Source organism: Vulpes lagopus, chromosome 3 (genome assembly GCF_018345385.1).
Source record: "Vulpes lagopus strain Blue_001 chromosome 3, ASM1834538v1, whole genome shotgun sequence".
NCBI lineage: Eukaryota > Metazoa > Chordata > Mammalia > Carnivora > Canidae > Vulpes > Vulpes lagopus.
This window is the reverse complement of record NC_054826.1, coordinates 105645471-105667855: the sequence shown is the minus strand read 5'-3', so window position 1 is coordinate 105667855 and position 22385 is coordinate 105645471. Positions and strand designations below refer to the sequence as shown.

The 22385-nt window shown below is 49.5% G+C and overlaps 1 pseudogene; it reads left to right on the top strand.

The window, feature by feature from the left end:
* The first annotated feature begins 4294 nt into the window (after positions 1-4294).
* Positions 4295-10614, top strand: LOC121487074 (annotated as a pseudogene).
* Positions 10615-22385: the final 11771 nt, after the last annotated feature.

The following is a 22385-nucleotide window of genomic DNA, read 5'->3' as shown; positions in this document are numbered from 1 at the left end:
TACAACGCCAGAGGCAAAGGAATCAAAAGCAAAAATGGACTATTGGGATTTCATCAAAATAAAAAACTTCTGGGGCACCTGGATGGCTCAGTCAGTAAAGCATCTGCCTTTGACTCAGATCATGGTCTTAGGGTCCTGGGATGGAACCCCATGTCGGGCTCCCTGCTCAGGGGGGAGTCTGCTTCTCCCTTTCCCTCTAACCCTCCCCCTGCTCTCTCTGTCTCTCTCTCTCAAATAAATATGTAAAATCTTTAAAAAAAAAAACACCCAAATTTCCAATCTTCCGCTGAAATTCTACTCTCTCACGTACTTTTCTTCATTCATGAACACTATTCTTACAGTTGCTGACACCAGAAAGCTGACAGTCATCCCCGACTCTTGTGTTTCTTTCTCAATCTTTAACTCCATAGAAAATCTTGTTAGCTCAACTTTCAAAACATGTCCTGAATCTGACTACTTTGCACCACTTCCTGCTACCACCCTATTCTGAGAAGCTATCTTCTCTCACCCGGATTACTTCAACAGCCTCCTAACTGGACCATCTATTTCAACTCCTGTCCCAGTACAGCCCATTTACAATTCATCAACTAGATGGTACCTTTTAAAATAAGTCAGATCATGAAATGTCTCAGCTGAAAAAGCAGCACTGGCTCCATGTCTCCTTCCACATAATACTCAAGCCTTTTCAAGTGCTCATAAGACTTACATAATATTGTTTCATAATGTCTCAGACCTCATCTTGCTTTCTTGATCCTTCCCTCACACCACTTTGGCTTCACTGCTGTGCTTTGAATGTGCCCCACTTGGAGTGCTTTTTGTGAAGATAATCTGATGGCTAACTCCCTCCTCTATTGAAAGATTTGTTCAAATGTTGTCTTCCTCACAAATCCTAAGTTAACAACCTAAGTTAAAATTGAAACTATCTATGTCAACTTACAAGAGTCCAACTCTCCTACCCCTGGCTTTCTTTTTCTTTTTATTCCACAGTATTTATACCTTCTACACTGCCATATAATTTACTTGTTTATTGTGTTAATGTCTGTCTAGCTCCACTCCCCTCCCCCAACTGTGGTAGAGATCTTTATTTTGTTTACTGCTGTGTTCCAAATGCTTCGAATAATGACTGACACATAAGAGGCACTCAAATATTGAGTGAATGAATCCATTGTAAACCTGTCCTTTGCCATCGGGGCATGGAATTCATCTGCTGAGAGTTTAGATCAAGAAAGTACTTGTGGGGATCCCTGGGTGGCTCAGCGGTTTGGCGCCTGCCTTTGGCCCGGGCTGTGATCCTGGAGACCTGGGATCGAGTCCCGCTTCGGGCTCCGGGCATGGAGCCTGCTTCTCCCTCTGCCTGTGTCTCTGCCTCTCTCCCCTCCTCCCTCTCTCTGTCTTTCATAAATAAATAAAATCTTAAAAAAAAAAAAAAAAGAAAGTACTTGTGACTCAGTTCAGGTCAATGAGAAGAGAATCTTTGCTGAGTAGTTTTGGAAGTTGCTCACTTCTCTGGGAGAGCTTCTAGAAAACATCTTTTCTCACCTTCTGGATGATATGGCATGAGGATGTGAAATCTGGAGCTGCTGTAGCCATTCTGCCATGAGGGTAGCCTTCTTCAGAATAAAGTGTCAGCATGGAAGGCAGAGTAGAGTGATGGAAAGATGGCTCCTTGATGACTCTGCTGAGTTACTGAATCAGAGTAACTCTACTGAGTTACTGAAGCCTTTGCTAATTCTAAATCTTCCATTTATGGCAGGTAATACAACCCCTTTGTCACTCAAGTCATTTTGTGTTTTTTTTTCTTTTTTTTTTAATTTTATTTATTTATGATGGTCACAGAGAGAGAGAGAGAGAGAGAGAGGCAGAGACACAGGCAGAGGGAGAAGCAGGCTCCATGCACCGGGAGCCCGACATGGGATTCGATCCCGGGTCTCCAGGATCGCGCCCTGGGCCAAAGGCAGGCGCCAAACCGCTGCGCCACCCAGGGATCCCACTCAAGTCATTTTGAATTGTATGTTGATTGCCTACAATATAGAATACTCTCAGAGACACTCTTTCAACAAGATTTTGGTTCTGTGGTACAGATACCTCTAGGGTTATCTGGGATGGGATAATCTCTCTTCAACAGTCTCATAGTTGTTCTCTGAGTTCTCCATAATATTCTATGTTGTCATAAACTGATTCAAACCTATCCCGTCCATCAAATTTTCTCAGATCGTGAATGTTTTTGCAAGGAGATCTTTTAATTTTTTATTTACTATTTCCTTATTCATCAAATAATATCTATTCCCATTTTCTCATAACTGAGCCTAGCAAATAGCTTTGGATATATCTGCTACTAAGTCCCGATGATTGGAATCTATTTCTTTTCCAAGTATCAGTAAATGGTATGGCATCTTATTACTTTTCTGACCTTATTCCTTACAACTCTCCCCTTCACTCACTCTGTTCTATCCAGGTTGGCCTTTTTGCTGTTCTTCCAAAGCACCAAGCATTCTGCTATTTCAGGATCTCTGGACTGGACATTCAGCCTGAAGCACTCTTTTTATAGTTGTATTCCTGGCTTTTTCACTTCTTTTGAATTCAAGCCTTTTCAAACATAATTGTATTGGTTCACTTTACATGTCAACCTGACTGGGCTGAAGAATACCTTGATAGCTCAAAATACCTTTTTTTCTCAGTGTGTCTGTGACCATGTTTCTAGAAGAGATTAGCATTTGAATATGTAGATCAAGAACTGTGAATGGGAAAAATCCAACCTGTTAAGGACCTCACTAGAACAAAAAGGCAGAGGAAGAATAAATTCAATGCTTGAACTGGAACATCCATCTTCTCTTGTCTTAAACCATCAACACTCATGGATCTCAGGCCTTTGGACTCAGATTAGGACCCACATCATTGATTTTCCTGGTGCTAAGGCCCTCAAGCTTGGATGGAAAGCTTTTCTGGACTTCCTTCCTGCTTGCAGAGAGCAGATTGTAGGACTTCTTCACCTCCATACTAGTGCGAACCAACCTCTCCTGATATATCTCTGTCTCTATCAGTCTATCTATCTCTTTTTGGTTCTGTTTCCCTGGTAAACCCTGACTAATATAGTCACTTTCTTAGTGGCCTTCTCTGAGGTTCTTCTCAACCAAAATTATACCCTTCCCACTTCATTCCCTATCCCTATTCCAGTCTTCATTTTACTCCACAGTCCCAGGAGCCTTCCTCGATGTAATTTTAATATATTTATCACTGTATGGCTGTATCTCTCAGGATGTAGAGATCTTGCCTATTTTTTTTTAAAGAATGAATTTATTTATTTATTTATTTATTTATTTATTTATTTATTTAACAGAGAGACAGAGACAGTGTGAGCAGGGGTAAGGGCAGAGGGAGAGGGACAAGCAGACTCCTCACTGAATGCAGAACCTGACATGGGGTTCAACCTCAGGACCCAGGATCATGACCCAAGCCAAAGTCAGACATTCAACCAACTGAGCCACCCAGATGCCCCATACATGCATAAGTAAATAATATTTGAAAAAAAAGTGACAGCCTTAATTTGGACATGGCAATCCAACATGTGTCTGTGCTATGCAACCTAGTACTTCTGGGAACCTTCTACAAATGATCTTTACTCAGAAACATACTTTTCAAGGAGGTTAAACTGACCTATTTAAGAAGTTTGACTGTTATTTGGCATCTAGATATGACACTATGTTAAAGATTTCTTTGTCAGGCTTATGTTGATCATAATAGGAATATAGTTGCTTACATTTGTCATTAAAGAATGGTGTAAAAGAATGCCTCAGGGCGCCTAGGTGCCTCAGATGGTTGGGTGTCTGATTCTTGGTTTTAGCTCAGGTTGTGATCTCAGGGTCCTGAGATCAAGCCCCAAGTCCAGCTCTGTACTCAGCAGGGAGTCAGCTTGATATTCTCTCTCTCTTTCCCCCTCTCGAAATTAAATAAACAAAATCTTTAAAAAACAAAAGACAAAATAATGTGCCTCAAAGGAAAAATACAAAATATGAGGGAGTGTTTGTGACAAAGAATTACAGAATGGACTGATATTTCTGTGAACTTGAATTTGTGCAGGGCATTATGCCCTGGTATTGATTACTGCGTGAGTGACTTGAAATTAGAGGTAATTGCTATGTGTTGGTTTGATACAATCTCAAATCTACTCACTTATGGCAAAGACCAAAAAACCCCTGTTTTAGTAGTAAAGATGTTTGGCTATAAGAATGCAGTAAATGGTGTCAAGATGGCATCCTCCCATCTATTCTCAACCCAAAGAACTAGCTCAACTGCTATGGGGCCCATCTGGGGGCTCATCGATGAAGACATAGGAAGAAGCCACTATGACAACAGGACATGCAGAGTACAAATGCTGAAAGCTGTGAAGACTATCAGAGAATATTTGGTCTGGGCATGGCTACAATTTGCTGATCTAAAACCTGTCTCAAAAAATCTTGGAAGGATTAGCTGCTGCCCTGGGAAAGGAGATCCTTTTACAGGCAGTGATAACAGCCAGGCAAAGACCCCTCCTGGAAGTACATCTGGCCCATACACACCAGCAGCCTCCTTCTGTAGAAACCAGCTCTATCTATACCAAATTTTACTTTGATACCTAAAGGTTAGATCTCCTTTGACAAAGGTGTCTCTCCAAGTGCCGATGCCTATACTAAAAAACTTCTACTAAATTTGAACTTTATTCCTTTCTTCTCTACTTGCCTGGAACAAAAGCATGATTAATCTAGTATTAGTTTGGACTATGAGATTTCTTTAGTGATAGATTTAAACACATTAATTTCTGGACATATTTGCACACAGAACCAGTGCAAAGACATTGATGGTAATGACAAATCAGTGCAGGCATTATTTGTGTCCCCAAACCTAACAGACTTTAGGGATAAGATGAGCATTTGCATCCGTTAAGGCTTGGATTGTATAGCCACAAGAGTCTGCTACTCTGTCTTGACCTCCCCTGTTCCTGGATACCCTGACCTGTGAGGCTCTCCATGCATGCCCTGTCAACTGCCTGTGTGCAGCCAGGGCCCATGTCCTACTATCTATGCATTGCATCCAACATGGAGGCCTGCCACCCCTGAACTTCTTTTTGAGGCAGCCACTGAAATGGGTTGGAGTCAGTCCCCATGTGTACTTACTGGGTTTTGAAGTCCCGGGCTTCTGCAGCAAATAAGACTCCCAGGTTTCTCTTATTGAGGATAGCACGGTCAGCACACTAGATTCACTCCTTGCAAGGTATTTCTCAGCTCAGCCTCTAGGAGGAATATGTGTATTTATGTTGATTAGCACTTAGAAACAGGCAGGGGTCATGGACCCCACCAGGCTATTCCCATAAACCTGACTCCAAGATACTTGCTCTGTACTGGATCACTGGCTAAACCCTACCCCGTGTGTCTGGAATATGCACAATCAACACCAGCCTTCACATGGTAGCCAGAGGCCATCCAAGCGGTGGAGCTTGGGTAGGTCCCAAACCATATGCATAACCTCCAAGCCTGAGGGAGCCCACCACCCAAACATCTTTCAAGAAAGATATTTTATCTTTAAAATAAAATAAATTTTATTTATTTATTATGCACCTTTCAAACGACAAAGCTCAGTCCCCACTGGCAATGGCTGCCTGATGGGCTCCAGGCAGACCAGTCATCAAGGCTCCCAGGTGCCTCTTAGTGAAGGATATTATCCCTGAAGCCCAACAAGCATCACCCTGGCAAAGCAGTCCAGACTCCTCCGTCTGTACCTTCCTAGAAAATATGTACCATTGTGTATGAGATAATTTGGAATATGTAGGTGCATCACAACCCCACCAGACTGCTCTGGACACCCAGCTTCTCAATCTGCTGGAGTTCCAAGTCACTCCCTACACAACATTCCCAGAGCTCACCCACGTACATGACACATCCTATCAGTCACCAACGGCTGGGAGGCCACTGACACCTGTACAGGACAAACTGGTTCTGAACCACTTGCCTTGATAGCTGGTCTTTGTTATTTTATTTTACTTTTTAAAATATTTTATTTATTTATTCATGAGAGAGAGGGAGACGGAGACAGAGACAGAGACAGAGATACAGGCAGAGAAACAGGCTTCTTGCAGGGAGCCTCATTTGGGATTTGATCCCAGATACAGGGATTATGCCCTGAGCCAATGGCAGACGCTCAACCGCTGAGCCACTCAGGTGTCCCGATAGCTGGTCTTTGGAAGCAAAACCTCCACAAACATTTCTGAGTAGCAGCTTTACACTGGGGACACTCAGCTCCAGTTTGGACTGGCTGCCTAATTAAGTCCCCACTTTCTCCAGAAAGTAAGGCACCTGGGTATCTTGATAAGATGTCTAACACCATCAGTGGATTCAGACTCACCCTTGCAAAACTGGCCAGTTTTTTGCAGGTCAAGCTTAAAGGGAAATGTACCCATTTGTGGAGGCTCAGACTTGCAAGCAGGTAGAGCATATGAACCGTCAAAAGCTCTTCCCAGAGACATGGAGACACCTGACACTTGTCATGCTACAGATTCTTGGCTCCCTCGACATGGAGAACTCCCGAAAGTACAACACATCCCTTTAGCTTGCGGAGGCCCTCCAAACCTGTGATGACTCGAGACAGCCCAAATCATCCCAACAAAGTCTGGAGTCAAACAAGAGAACAAGGCGTGCACCCACATACTTTCTCAGAAGACAACCTGAAACAGTCAGGCCAGTCCTCAGAGCAACCAGCTGCCTCCCTGAAGGGGTTCTGAGAGGAGGAGGAAGCCAGGCTTCTCCTAAGTGGCCCTTAGAGAAGAATACAATGGCAGCCAGTAGGGGCCCCTGCAAAGAAAGCAGCGCCTACTCCTCCAGTGTAGGACTGTGCTTGGAATTAGGTACGAGCCTTGGACCACCAAGGGTCCACTCCTGTGACCCAGCCTTTCCCACATGTGCCCTCTTCCAGGCGGCAGCTCCCTGTTCCTGTGTGGCTTCTGCAAGCCACATACCTCTGCATGGTTTTGTGGGAACACAGCCCTCCTTTGGCCCGTGGCATTCTGCTACAGCTGAACAACTTGATAACCTCCTGGCCAGAGATATGACACCCCCAAGAATCTTTCAAAGGTGGTGATGTGGGAAGCAAAGGCAGAAGGAAATGTAGATAAAATTAAATTTCTGTATAGCCTGCACCCCACTGACAAATATTCGAGGCAGGCTTTCTCCTCCCCATAGAGTGGCCACAGGCTAGAGGATTGGAGCCTGAGCAATCGATGGGAAAATGTTCCAATAAGACTGTACTCCTTAAAAAGCCCCTGAAATGTGAGTGAAGGAAGGAGAGAGAAAGCACTCACCAAGTTTGCACCGAAGCTCAGAGTCCAGATGAAAAGACTCAAAGGTTCCACGTTGTGTGCTAAATGATGTAGTTTTTGAATATAGATGAGATTTGGTGGGGTCTGGAGCCACGGCCAAGAAAGAATTCTTGAGCCATCTTCAGTGCAGAATGGTGGTTTTATGAAAGCACAGGGACAGGACTCAGGGGCAGAAAGAGCGGCTGCCGCCCTGTTTACTCCCCCTGGCTCCCCAGGTTCCTACAGCTCTGGGATTGTGAGGAGCAAATGATTATATACTTTGAGGTTAGGGTATGTAAAGATAGGGAAGTTCCAAAAGGACTTTCATATGCTAAAGAAGACTTACAGGATGCTGGAGGCTTTGCTATTGTCAAACCCAGGTTATTCTTCCTTCTAGCAAGGTATTAACATGAAGGCAGTCAGGAGCTTCTTGGAGGAACCTTATACTCTGTTCCCTCCAGTATTGGTCAGTGGGCTGCAGGTTATATGGACATTTAGTTTTATCTACATCTCCTTCTGCCTTTGGTTCCCACATCAGTGGCAGTTTGAAACTGGCCATAGACAGACCCCTTTTGGACTGGATGCCCCATTGGGCCCAGGGATCTTCTAACACCCAAGGCTTCCAGAGATTTGTGTTTGGAGGTTCCACCAGAATATCCCACAGGACTGGAGCCTTCCTTCAGTCTGAGGCCTTGGGTTGGTCTCCAACCACCCAAACACCCTCCAGGGCAGGAGAAGACCTCCTCTCCACCCAGCATTTCTAAGGGGACAGTCATTCCACATTGCCCCTGGCTTCCTGGCTCAGGGGTGCCCAGTCCCACCAGGAATCAAGGCTCTCAGGGTCTCTTAGTGGAAGACACACCCTCCCAACCACACAGATCCTGTGTGTCAGGCCAAGGCAGTCCACACTCCTCCAGCCTTACTTTTGGGGGTAAGACAGGAGCATTTGTATAGGATATGGCTTGGAATGAGGCAGAGTGCTGGGACCACCGAAGGCCCATTCCCATCACCTGATTTTCCTGCAACTTGCCCCCTGCCCAGTTCCTGGGTCCTTGTATCTACGTGGCTGAGGGTGGTGGGGGCAGGCTCATGCTGGCTCCTGCAACTCCCTGCAACCTGAGAACCTCCCTGCAGCCTGGGAACCTCCCTGCATTCTGGGAACCTAGTGCTGTTTCCGCTGAGGTGCCAGTCACTGCACTGACCAAAGCTAAACTCCCCTCTTCGCCTAGTTCTTAAAAGGCCTGATTCTCCTGTGTTCTTGGTAAATGGACTGACCCGCACTCTCCCAACCCGCCAGACCCCTTGTGCAAAGATTTCCACTTGAAGAGTTCTTTCCTCTTGTCCAGAAAATAAACAACACCCACCCACCATTGCCACAAATACCCAACAAACAAAAATCCAGCTGGTCTCCTTCTGCCTCAATCTACTTTAGAGAGTCACTCTTAGAAATACCTATGGCTCAATGACTTGCAGCTGTCTCCCTTTCTCTGGCACATTCTACCCCTGGATGAGTCCTATATTCTATTTGCATGAATACACTGCTCACATGAGCCCCGCCAGAGACAATGTGCTAAAGGGACCAGATGGTAGCACCATAAATGTGAAATGACCTACACACCAAATCGTCTATAATCATGGTCCCAGGAAATCTTTGACATTCATGTGCCTCTGATGAAATCATTGCTCTCATTAACTCCAGCACCTACAGCCGATCTTCTCCATGTTCTTATGACCTTTATTCACCCTCTATTCACCTGATTGTTCATGGAGAAATTAGATCCCATCTGGCAAGAGCTGAATCCTCTGCTCACACCACAGTGGAAGACAATATGCACAGGTCCGCACCCATTTTACCCTTCTCTACTAAGTCAGAAAGAAATGTGTCCTCCTTCCTCTCATCAAAAGACAAATCCAAGATAAGATTTTGATGTAAAGGAAACCAGAATACTGATTTGAACTACAGACAGTTTTAAAAAGTAGTAGCAGCAACAGCAGCAGCAAACACCCACCCCAACAACAGATGCAAGGAGGTTGTGTTGACTTCTCTCACTGGAAGCCACAACCACCCATCCCCCTGGAAGGCATCCTCCCGAAGCCAGAATGGGAGTGAGTGATATTCTTATCCTCAGGGACAGGAAGCTGAGAATAAGGGAACTCTGGACAAACAGAACTTGTTTGAAAAACAAAAATCTGTATGTTCCTTTAGCCTCTCCACATAATTTAGTTGCTCTTCCCCAGTTGCCACTCCTTGTCCAACCCAATATACAAGCATTTAGAGTTTGCTATTCCTCAGGATCTTTGTTTCCTCAGGAGGGCTCTCTGGGCCATGGGAAACCTGTAGGAAACAAATTTGTGTGCTACTTTTCCTAGTAACCATCACACGTCAGTGTCACCCTCAGGGGCAGCCTCAAACTCTAAGTGGGTGGGGGTCAAGGTTGTGCCTCCGTAACATCTTTCTTCTTGGTGTCTTTGAATTCTACCTCCTTCATGGCTTGTTCCTTCAGTATGTTGCCCTGGTATCAGCTACCATCTAAAGAAATGCCACGAATATGGGCGATGTCTTCAAAGCTAAACATACTCTTACCCCATAGGATCCAGTAATCCTGCTCCGTATTTATGGATGACCCAAATGAGTCTAAAACTGATGTCTGTGCAGAAACTGGCACACAGATGTCGCCAGCAGATTTATTCATTGCTGCCTGAACATGGAGACAAGTGAGAAGTCATTCAGGAGGTGAATGCATACAGAGGTTGGGGGTTCATCTAAATGGAAGAATGTTTATTGGCCTTGAAAAGAACTGAGAGAGCTATGACCATGGGGAGCCATGGGGAGACAGGCGGGAAACTGTACATGTGTATTTATGATGGAAAGAAGCCAACCTGAAAAGGTTAAGTACCTCAGGACTCTAACGAGATGTGACATTCTGGAGAAGACAAAAGTATAGAGAGAGTAGAAAGATCAGTAGGCTGGAGAGCAGCTCATCATGGCCCCACAGATGTTGACAGTTTCTTCCCCTCTTTAACCAAGTTTAAGTTGAAAGGAGGACAGCCAAAAACTGTAAGCATAGGAGACATTATACATCCAGAAAAATTCTCAAGGAAAAGTACTGTAAGCAACAAGAGTAGCTGCTGGATCAGACTCTAAAGGAAAGGGTGGAAAAAATCAACCAGTTAGCGTGAAAGTTGGAGATTAGTTTCTTCCAGAATATGAAGGCACCAAAGTAGTTCCAGATGACAGGAATCATTTCTTACTTAGGGACGGTGACATTCTCAGAAAGTATGTAGACTAAAATAATTTACTATCAAAATGGCATCACAGGAAACTACCCATTCCACTGAAGTTGTGAATCTTGCATCATGTAAATAATTTCCATGTCTCTCTTTTATAATTTCCATGTCATCATAATAAACTAATGATATCCAAACTAAAGATTTAAAATAAAAGAGCAGTAGACTGCCAGGGGTTTGGGTGGGGTGGGGGAGAGGGGCATGGGGAGAGAGGCTTGAGGGGGAATGATGAATAGAGCACAGAGGATATTTAGAGCTATTCAGGACGTTACTATGATAAGATTCCTTTGTCAAAACTCAGAATGGACAGCACCAAGAGTGAACCTTAGTGTAAATTCTGGACTTGGGTGGGAGATGATGGTCCTTCAGTGTGGATTCACCCACAATTATCAACACGATGGCTTTGACACAGATTGTGGATAGGCTTGGGGGAATGCAAGGCTCTGAGCTAGGGCAGGTGCCTGCATGCGTGCATGTTGGAAGCTGTGGCAGGGAGCAGGGAGGGTGGCAAAGCAGAGGACATATGGGAGCTCTCTGCATTCTCCACTCAATTTTGCTGTGAATCCAAAACTGCTCTAAGAAAAAAAAAAAGGCCCCATTACACACACACACACACACACACACACACACACACACACACACACGAATGAACAGACAAGCAGACCTGCTGTGTGGCCACTGAGCACATGGTCAAGAAAGAATTCTTGAGATGTTTTCCGTGCAAAGAAATGTTTTTATTACAGCACAGGGACAGGATGTGTGGGCAGAAAGAGCTGTTCTGAGATTGTGAGGAGTAACTGATGATACACTGTTTAGTTAGTGGGGGTTAGGGATAACATACGTCTCTAAGGAATTTGTGTCTGCTGAAAGCAAGGTGTCTGAGAACTGGGAGGGTGAGTTATTGTCCAGATAAGGTTATTCATTATTGTTTTAGTAAAGCATGAGTCACTGGACCCTGTAGATGTCTATCAGTAGCCCACATATTGAAAGAGGAGTGTTATCATATCCCGGGGGACTGTGGTTATTAGAGTGATGTGACACTGACTAGAGCAAAGATATGTTTGGTAAAACATTGAAGAAAATCTTTGAGAGAGTTGTAGGAGTGCTACTCCCTGTATGTCTCCGATTTATCAGTGAACTGCAAGTTGTAAGGAGATATAATTTTAGCTTCATTTCTCCTGCCTTTGTTCTCCTCATCAAGACTGACTGACCCACCGACATTCCAGGTGGGCATTCTAGAAGCTGCAGGGGAGGAAAAATTCTCCTCTACCCTCTTAGGGTCTCTGGTTGGGCCTAAGATGGCAACCAATGTAAGAGATTCACAGGAAAAGGACATGCAAGTGGTATTAAATGTTTACATGGACACAGGAGCCTTCACAAGAGAACGAAGACAAAGAATCTGTCAATTTGTGAAGAATGGATGAGGCAAAGGGTTTTGGGCAAGGGGTGGGCAGGCCATAGTGAACAGTCGTCACCAGGGAGATGGGGGCCAGTGGAACAAGGTTTATTGACACGGATTGTTCAGACCCTAATTATCCCGGTCCCCTCTCCTGTCTCTGGTAATGCAGAATGTCTTTCCTCCTCCTGGTTCCAGGGAGGGTCCTTTTTACATGGGAGTTTGATCTCCTGTTCTCATGAAGAAAAGGAAGGGTCAGAGTATCCTTCTTGCAGCTGCTGCATCTGAAGTGAGTTGAATTCAAAACAACCAGGGTACCCAAGTGGCACCTTTTAGGGGTGACACGTTCTGGTTTCCTCCAGGGCAGTCTGGGAAAGGGGCTCCCTGTTCCTTGTTTCTTGGGACACTCTCATCTCATCTCTGGCTCCTGACAACCAGCAGTTTCCTGTTTCTTTCATTCCCACCATTCCCAATGCTCCTCCACAGCAGCACTGTCCCTCAGCATAGGCTCCTTCACCTGGACGTTAAAATCTGAAGTGCCCCCGAGCTCAACCTTGGACCCTACAGAGTCTATGGTCACTGTAGTTTTTTCTCTATTCTGAATTACCCTTATCAGTTATGGACTCTATGCTTATAGACCCCAGGCTTCATGTCCATCCAGAATTGGGTAAAAAACTGCCTAACTGATTTTCTGACTTGGTTGCCTCATAGATATGACATATTCCAAAGGATCCAACCCTAAAATCTTGGTTCTTCTTCCTTGTCTTGGCCATGTGCCAGACTTCCCATCTGAATGGGCTGTACCACTGCTCACATAGTGACTCTGGGAATGATTCCTCATTTTGTTTCTCTCCAAGCAACCCTCCCCCAGCCAAGCCTCTGTGTGTCCTTGGTCATCTGCTTCTCTTCAGAGGGTGTTTCACAGAGCTTAGGTTTTTAATTTTGATAACTTCTAACTTCTCCATTTCTTTCCATGGATCATACCTCTGGTGTCAAGTCTTAAACCCTCTTTACTTGACCCTAGATATCCATTTTTTCTCTTAGAATCACCCCCTCCACCAAGTGTGTTCCAGTTTTATGTTTTCCATGGAACTATGTGAGCATTTTGAATTCACATTTGTATGAAGGATGAGGTGTGGCTGTTTAAGTCAAAGCTTTCTTGTTTCTTTGTCTATGTGCCTACCTTCCAGCCTGCATGTTTTGTCTGTGGATGTCTGAATACTGTCCTCTGATTTGAGGGTGAGGTGGGCCATCTTTCCTCCCTTGATGGCTTTTTGCCCATTCCCAAAATTCTGTTGGGCTTGGAAATATCTGCTTGGGTATCTGTTCCATTCCATTGATCAATGTGTCTCTCTGTCTGCCAACATCACACGTTTCTATCATCTCTATAAGTAAGCATTTAATGGGGGGTAGATTTTATTCCTGAGTTTTGTTTTGCTTGAGATCACCTTAGTGATTCTAATTCCTTTGCCTGTCCACATCTCTTTTTAAGAGAAATAGGTATATTTTATTTATTTTCTTTAAAGTTTGTTTAAGTCATCTCTATACCCAGCATCAGGCTTGAATTCAGGACCTGGAGATCAAGAGTTGCATGCTTCTCTGACTTAGCCAGCCAGGCACCAGAAATACATGTACTTGAAAAACAACTTTTTTCCAACACCAAAGGAGGTTCTAACCTTGTTTTTCTTTTTCCCTTACTATCATAGAAGAGTTTATCATCAATATTTACCTCTTCTAAAGCACTCCCCACCCCCAGTCGTAGTGCTGTACTGCAGGACTGTCCCAGACCTGGATTTATTTAGTGAATGGCTATTAATCTTCTTCCCTCAGTATTTATTAAGGTTGGTTAGTCATGCCAGAATCCATATTCCTATCACCACACCTGCATTTGCACAGATGTTCCCCATACCTGATGCTGTCCCACACCATCGTGGGACGTGCACAGATGGATTTTGTTTGCACTTTTCTGGAGCCGTGTGTCAATCACACCCTTTCTGTCCTCCTGAGCTGTGTTTGCATGCTTCAGAGAGAACTCCTCCACTGAAATAATGGCATAAAAATGGCTCACCTGTAGTTGTTGTTCTAGGAGTAGTCATATGGTTCAGTTTTACAGTCCTTGCCTGCCAAAATCCCATCAAGTTCCCCCCAGGGCTGAGTTCTTGAGGTCAGCAGGTGTCTCTGATGGCTGGCAGGGTGTCATGGGGCCAGTTGGGTCTCTCTCCTTCAAGTCTCCCTGGGGCTGCCAGTCGTGCCCAGCTGCCCCAGAGCTCCTGCGGCCGATACCCAGATGCCATCAGGCCTTCCATGTCACCTGTTTTTCTCCCATGTCCAGCTCCGGCAGTGGAGAAGCCTGTGGAGGGTGGGACGAGCCCACTTGAGGTCATGGGTGGAGTCCTGGTCATCGGACCCAAGGTTTTCACTAAGTTTTCCAAGGTCCAGTGTGGGGGTGGGAAGCAGGCCAGGGCGGACTAAGAGGGGAAGGCATGGAGAGGGTACCACAGGGGACTGGCTGTGACCCCCCAGTGAGGTCTGATCATCAGGGGTGCCTCCACAGAACTGTGTTCCCACCCAAGTCCCAGTCATGTGTTGGGACCTGCGTGGTGCCCTGCAGCAAGATCTTGGGGAGGAGGGGATTATTTATTTCAGCAGGTGCCTCCGCTGAACTTGGATTATTTTTCTAAGTTATAATCCCAGATGACTGGAGGTAGGGACACAGGGGAGGACCTACCCCACTGGTCACAGCTGCCACCACACTCTCAGGGTTGACCAGATGACCCTGGCGGCTCTGGAGTGGGGAGACCTAGGAAGATGAGGCGGTGCTTGGGACCAGAGGTCAGCCATGGTCCCAAGAGGTCCTGGTGACCTGTGGCTAGACCCCACCGCCCCATGCAGTTATTTTCTCTCCTGAAACAGGCCCTTTTGTTGATAGACAGGCACTGGCACATTGTATTATGGCTCCTGTCACTTTAGAGATGTGGGTCTCTGGGCATGTGTGGGGATATGCCCAGAGATTGGCCATGACGTCAAGTGTTCCTCTGCTTTTGCTTCCTTGAGCCGTCTCCCTGGGCCTGTATGCCTGCTCTTGTGCATCCACGTGGTCCAGAGCACAGTGTCACCCCTGGTGTCCGGCACCCGAGGGTGGTGTGGAGTGTGGTGAAGGTTCTCCACCCTGTGAGCTCCATGCAGCAGACATCTAGCTGCGGTCATGACAACTCCATCCCACAGGGCTCCATGCTGCATGTCAGGCATTCTCCTTCCTCCCTTGGGCTGTCCTGACACTCTTGCCTGGGACAAAAGATGCCCACAAGGGGATGGATGTTCATGGAAAATGGAAATGCTCTTCTCATTCTGCCTGCTGTGGCCATGTGTGGAGTACATGGTGGGTGTGTACTCCTGCCCTCTGACTCAAGGTGCCCTTGGAACCGGGGTACTCTGATGCAGAGGACACTCTGGCTTGCCTTCCTGCGGTATGTGTGTTGAGAAGCCCTCCCTATGGTGGGCCCAGCCACTCCACACCAGGCTGCTCACCACCAAGGTGTGCTGAGCATGTGTGCCTGGCCCTCCATGGTGCCCCTGGAGCCCTTCAGGTCATCTCAGGAGCCTGAGGCCCAAAGGTGGTATCCTTTCCCTTTCCCGGCAAGACCTCGGGCCACTGCTGTGCTTGGAGTATCCCAGGAGCCGGTAGTGGATTTGGTAAGGGAGGTACCCACCTGCCACCCTGTGGAGTGGTGGACAGGCAGGGTGCATGCCAGGTAGGACCTTCTGTAGCGCTATGTTTGGTCATGCAGCAATCCTGGTGGCCCAGCCAACACCGATGCACTAGGCCATGGGGGTCTGTCCTCTTGCAGAGCGCGTTGTGTACACCTCAGTTTTTGGTGTTCTAGCTTGAAGGAGACTTGAAGCTCCTTCCAGGCGGTGACATAGCACTGCGTGTGCAGTGACGCAAAAGCAACTGGTTGGGAACCCCCACCGACCGCGAAAGCTAAGGATTGCCCTATGCTTGCCTTTAGCTGCAGACCTGCCCTGCCCTCATGCCCTGGCCGACTTGCAATGCTGATTTGCCAGCTGGTAGATGCAGGAAGAGGTGGGAGCAGCCACCCTCCATGAGAAAGCCTATCTAGGGGTCCCAGAGGGTGTCTTGTGGCACTGGAAGCCCCAGCTGACAGCTCTCCTCCACCTGGGGTGACTACCACTGCGTGCTGCCCAGAGTGCCCTCTCTGAGAAAGGGGTATGGGGCAGGTGGTGGAAGCCAGTGCCACTCCGTGCCTCCTAGTCAGTGGGGGGAAGGTCACCCCGGGACTGGCCTGCATTCGTAGTCGGGGGATGGTACTCCCGCGGGGTGCGGTCTCCCCATCGTGGCCTGTGCTGCGGGCGTCCCCCTCCCGCCCCCCCTCTTCCCATGTTCCGAGAGCAGCTGTCTCCCATCTGCTTTGGTCCCAGAGTCCCTGACAGTGGCTGTGGCATGGCATCATTCAGGCTCTGGTTGGCCACCTCACCTGGGGGCTTTTCCCAGGGCGTGACTCCAGGATGGAACAAATGGACAGATGAGCCTCCACGGTCAGGGTCACCCAGGGCCAGGCCCCAACACTGTGGGGCCTGGTTCACGGTGAGGCTCTCCAAGGGTGCTGAGGCCAGCTGGCATCCAGGAAATTGTGGGATTGCTCCTGTGTTGGTGAGGAAGAGAGTCACCCTACCTTTTACCGCTTGCCTCCAAGCGCCCTCTTGATGCTTCTAGCACAGTGTCCCCTGGGGATGAAGCCTGTACTATGAAACAATTCGAGTGTTCAAGGCTGGCACAGCTGCCTGCAATAATAGAATAGGACCACAGTCATATTGTGTTGGTTTAGGGAACTGAGGAGTCCCTGGGAGGCTGGGGCTGGAGGGACATGGATGAGCCCATGGGCACCGGAGGGGGGAGGAGCAGCTCCCCGAGGCAGGGTCCCCCTTCGATCCCGTAGGCAGCGGCCGCATTGACTGTCAGCGTCACTGTGGCATCTTCCAGTACGAAACCATCTCCTGCATCAACTGCACTGACTCACACGTCGTCTGCTTTGGCTACAACTGCGAGTCGTCAGCACAGTGGGAAACAGCCGTACAGGGCCTCCTCCTTTACATAAATAAGTGGCACAAACAGGACACCAAAACAAGAACCACTCCAGCCTTTCTGATATCACCAAGCTTCACATGTCTTGAGCCCCCACACTTGGCCAACCTGACTCTAGAAAATGCTTCCGAGTGCCTGACCCAGCACTGATGACCACCGGGTTTGCCAGAGCGGCCCTAGCCTTGAGGTGGAGCCAGACTCAGCTGGACTGTCCCAGCCTGACCCCATGGAGCAGGCTGCCGCTGCCTCGAGCCCCTGCACTCCCATCAGAGCCTGGGGCTGGGCCGGGAGCAGTGTGTGGCTTTGTCGGGCGGGGTCACAGAGCTATTAGATGCAATGATTAAATGTCCCTCACATTTCTCAAAAAAAAAAAAAAAAAAAAAAAATCAAGAGGGATGTCTGGGGGCATTCCTATTAGGCCACTAGAGGGGAAATTCTTGGATCAGCCAAAGACCAACCAAAGTGAAAGCATTTGCCAAGAATATCTTCTCATCAAGAATGAAAGTTGGAGGTTCAAAGACAGATACCCTTAAAGTTCCAGCCATAAAGGAGGCTGACTGGCAATGAGCCTCATTCCATGACTGCCGGGTCAGCCTCTAGGAAACCAGTCTCTGGGTTGGGGGTGGGTGTGGGGGAGTATGGTTGCAAAGCTGGAAGTTAAAGGAATTGGCGGGAGAGCACCACCAGGAGTGGAGTCTCAGCTTCATTGGACTCCACACTGGAAACCTCGCCTGGCTCCCACACAGACACAGGATTGACAAATTGACAGATCTTTCTTGATTGCAGGAGGGGTGGGGGTGGGGGGTGCATGGCCATTCTTGGTGGAGCAATTCATCTGGTTAATTCCCAATGAGACTCTGATATGCTTAGTTATATGTAACCCCTGATGTCAGCGTCCCCCAACTTCTTAGAAGGACAAGTGGCATTCAGGCTCCCTGAGATTGAGCAATAGGAGGTGTGTGATACCCTTAGATGTCAGTGCTGCATGGCTACACTGGCCCAGCGTGTGCTCCACCCTACTCTGCAGGCTGGGTAATATGTGGAAGCTCCTTCATTTCGAGGATTAGAGATTGCAGTTACTGCCCACGAAGGGCCCAGGAAGTGTGGGTTACAGACTCAGGTTAAGTCCCTGTCCTTGGCACTCACCTCTGGTTGCTATTTCGGATTGGACAGTTTAGTAAGGCCCTGGATGGTTTGGTAAGCCCCTCCCAACAACCCCAGGTTGGCTCAGGCTCTGGCTGATCACTTGAGGCGGGGGGGGGGGGGGGGGGGGGGGGGGACTTGGCTAGGGGAAATAAAAGTCTTAACTAGGTTTCTGTTAGGTGACCCTACAGAAGAATCCTCAACAAGAACGTGGAGGTGCCCTCCCACCCGCCCCCCCGCCCCCGTGGGTCCCGAATATTCACATGTGCAGAGGGGATGCAGGTGGGGGGCAGGTGCGTTGCCGGTCACAGCGCCCAGAGAGGGCTGTGAAGGGGAATGAGGCGCCCAGAAGCTTGTGGGAGCACCCAGTGCGGCCTTGGCAGCAGACTGCGGTCTCCTGGTCTCCAGGAGCAAGGAGACAGCACAATGGTGGGGGAAGAGGGCTCTGTGCCCTCCCCCCCTTCGCTGGTCTCCCCAGTGTCCCTTCTGGCTCTCCTGTCTTTCCACACCCCGGTTGCCGTGTCCCCACCTTCCCTGGCGAGCCTGGTCCCCCACCTGCATTGCCCGCGGTTCGGGGCAAGCCCCCCCTAAGCCTTCCGCGCAAGTCCTCTCCCTAGGGTCTCCTACTGCGTGGTACCGTCGGCAGCCCCGGCGGCCCCGTGGCGTCTTCTGGGGTCGGGTTTGCACCCCGGGGGCTTCTGAGCCTCAGCTCACACGGGGCGCCTGCCCTGGACAGTTCTCTGGTGGGTGGGATGTCAGCTCAGACCCTGCCTTCCCACCTCTAGTCTCTGCCCTCTCCGTTCCAGGCCTCTGCTTGCCTGGCTCCTCTCCCTCCAGGCTCCCTGCCGGGTGGCGCCCACTTCCTGCAGTGGAAGCCCGCACCTGTGTCCCCTGTGGTTGGAGGAACATAAGGAGGGGGGGTGGTTGAGGTTTGGAGCAAGAAGGGGGGTCCATCTGCCCCAGTGCTTTAGTGGGAAGCGAAGGGGGGATGATGTGGTCAGATGTAGGCCGGGTGTGTGGGGAGGTGCCCCCAGGGGCCTCCATCACCAGCCCGAAGCATCCAAGCTTGCCACCTGCAGGGTGGCTACAGCTCCACCCCATGTCCAAGTACCTAGTGCAGGCCAGCGAGGATGTTTAAAAACCCTTTGGGTGTTCCAGGTCAGCCTCCGGACTGACCCTGAAGGCCTGTCCCTTCTCCCCCAGACTCACCGTCCACCCCCTGGCCTGGGTGCCACGCCTTGCCACAGTCTTAGTGGACTTCAGGAGGGAGATAACCACGTGCCCCGCGACATTGATGGGGAGGGACAGCTGGGAACCCCTGGGTGCCTATGAGGTGTCCCAGCTCCTCTGCATTTGGGGCGGTGCCCAGATGCCCAGTCAAACCTTTCTGATCTCTTGGAGTCTGGTCTACTTGTGTCTCACTGGCCGGCTGGAGGCATTCTCGGGTAAGCGCTGCACAGAGGGGGCAGGGGATGGGGGGCGAGGGTGGGGAAGAAGGAGCAGTGGCTCCCCTCCAGGGATTGGCCCTCTAGCCATGGAAACTCCTCAGGTTCTTAGCGGTGGATCACTCTTCTTTTGCATCCTTGAAGAACCAGTTAGCTAACAGATCCTCAACATTTCCACTGCATTTGTGGCTCCAGCCCCCCCTCCCCTCGCCCCAGCTCGCTTGCCAGTCTGAGCCCTGCTGAACTACTAATCATGCCCCAGGGGTCTGGGGGTGGGGTAGGCCCTGGGTCGCCAGCGGCTAGGAGGGTTGGCTCTGCTGCCTGGCCTTTGGTCCCCCTAAGTGCAGACCCGGTGGCCTCCTTTGCCCCATGCCATCGCCACTGCCCACCACCCACCCTCTCCCTTCCAGGCTCGCTCCGCAGGCGACGCATGTGGGTCGTGGGAGCCGGGCGAGGGGTCATTGGAGAGCTGGCGCTGAGGGCCATGGGCGCCGCGGTCCCTTTGGGGGAGGTCCCTGGCTCCGCGCGCAGTCTTGGGGGAGCCGGTGCTGTGTGGGGTGTGGTCCCGTGGCCTGTGGCCCGGGTTGTGGCCGGTGGGGGGAGGCCCTGATCTGGAACGGCCTAGGTCTTGCCTCCTGTCCCTGAGGTGACCGCAGTTGTCCCGCCTGGACCCTCTCTGATCCCCCAAGGTGCGAATGGAGCCCGAATTGCACCTCCCTCCTTGGCCCAACTCAGAGACCCAGCGGCTTCCACCAAGGCCAAGGCGCAGGCAGGCCATACCCTGGGGTTGCCCCAGGATGACGCTGCGCCCTTCACTGCAAGCCCTGAACCCACGGTGTCAAGGGACGGGGTATGGGGGGAACGCCTGGCCGGCGTGGGGTGGCGGAGAGCAGAGGACATGTGGAAGGCCAACGGTGACTGGAAGTCTCCCCCCTCCAAGCGCTCTAGGCCACCCGCTGAATTTAGGTATACTTTAGTCAGCCTGCAAAAAGAACCTAGCCAGGATTCTCTCAGTAAGGGTGAATGAGCACCCTGAAAGTTGAACTTTGTAGGGCTTTCAAGAGGGCGTTAAGAGGTAAACAGGTGCAGTCTGGCAATCCTTCTGGGAGGATCCAACAGGGCAGCATGTGTGGCCTTGTCAGCAGTCTGGTGGATTTTCCCATCCCTCCTTCCTCTGGACCCCTCCATCTGCCCTCCCTCCTCCTAGGACGGGGTCTCTGTTGGTGCAGGGTGGGGCTGGTGACCAGACTCAGCGCATTTCCACGGCTGCAGTGCGCCTCCACTGGCTCTGGGTTGGGAGGGAAGGCTGGCAGGGAAGATGCTTACAGGGTGGGGTGCTGCTCTTTCTGGAGGGTGGGCTCACCCTACCAGTGTTACACCCCCACCTCCACAGCAGCTCTCCTGAATTCATGGCCAAGGGAGCAGACCAGCTTTCCCTGCTCTGAGGGCCCACCCTCAGGGAGGGGCGTGCTGCTGTGAGCGGGGACTGCCTCCAGCAACTGGGCCCCCAGCTGGTCCATGCGCTATTTGTGACCAAAGCACAGGGAAGTGAATGCAGGGGGTCATGGGTAATGTTGACCACCCATCCCACACATCTTGAAACATGGACCAAGTTGTCTAATACGTGGGCCAGTTGGGGACTCTCAGGAAAGCTGCTGTGGGGCAATGAAGGTGAATGCTGGCCCTGGTAACCTGCAGAGGTGGGATCCCGAGACCTCTCTGGTTCCCCAAGGGTGTATCACTGGCCCTTCTTGCCTGCTGCACCAGGAGGTGGAGCATGAGCACAGGTGTTAGGACCAGAAAGGTGGTGAATGATGCCTGGGCACAGTGAAGCCAGAGGAAGCTCTGCTGGAGGTCCTAGTATGCAAATCAGTAGTCCAACCTGGGTATAGGGGCGAAAGACTACTGGAGCCATCTAATAGCTGGTTCCCTTCCAAGTTTCCCTCAGGAGAACCGGCGCTCTCACATGAGAACTCATGCAGTTTTATCTGGTAAAATGAATGATTAGCGATCTTGGGGCCAATACAATCTCAATGTATTCTCCAACTTTAAATGGATAAAAATGGCTGACTGGCATGCAGCCGGGCATGAAATGCAAGTGTCTAGTGTGGGCCACTTTTGGTAAGAACTGGTGCTTGAAGATGACCTGAACACCATTAAGGCACCCAATGCTGAGGCTCATTGGAGCTCCGGAAAGCTGTTGGTTCATACAGACTGCAGGACAGTGGCCATAGAAGTCAGAATCCACTAAGGAATGTGTAATGCCTCATCTGCTTAATCAACTAGCTCTGAAAATGTATGATGCTGGACTGTAGGGTCCTAACCCACCATCACTGGCATTGATGACGCGCATGCGGGAGAGGTGGGAGAGAGCCACCCCCCCACCCCAATCCCTACAACACAGATGAGTAGGAGGGCTGCTGCACTAAGCCTTCAGGCCTCCGGCATGGGCTCGGTGGAGCTGCCACAGATGCACATCTTTGTGGTAGTAGCAAATATTCAAAGCAGAACTTTGAAGGCCAAAGTAGAGGACTTCCACGTGAATAGCAGCTGAACATGGGTCATTTAGTCCTGAGAGAGGGGCGAGGGCTGTTCTGAAGGGATGGGCGATGGCCTCTGTTGCCGTCAGCCAATTGTAAGGGAGCTGGGTTCAGATCCCCGAATCCAGGGTGTTGGAGATGGTCT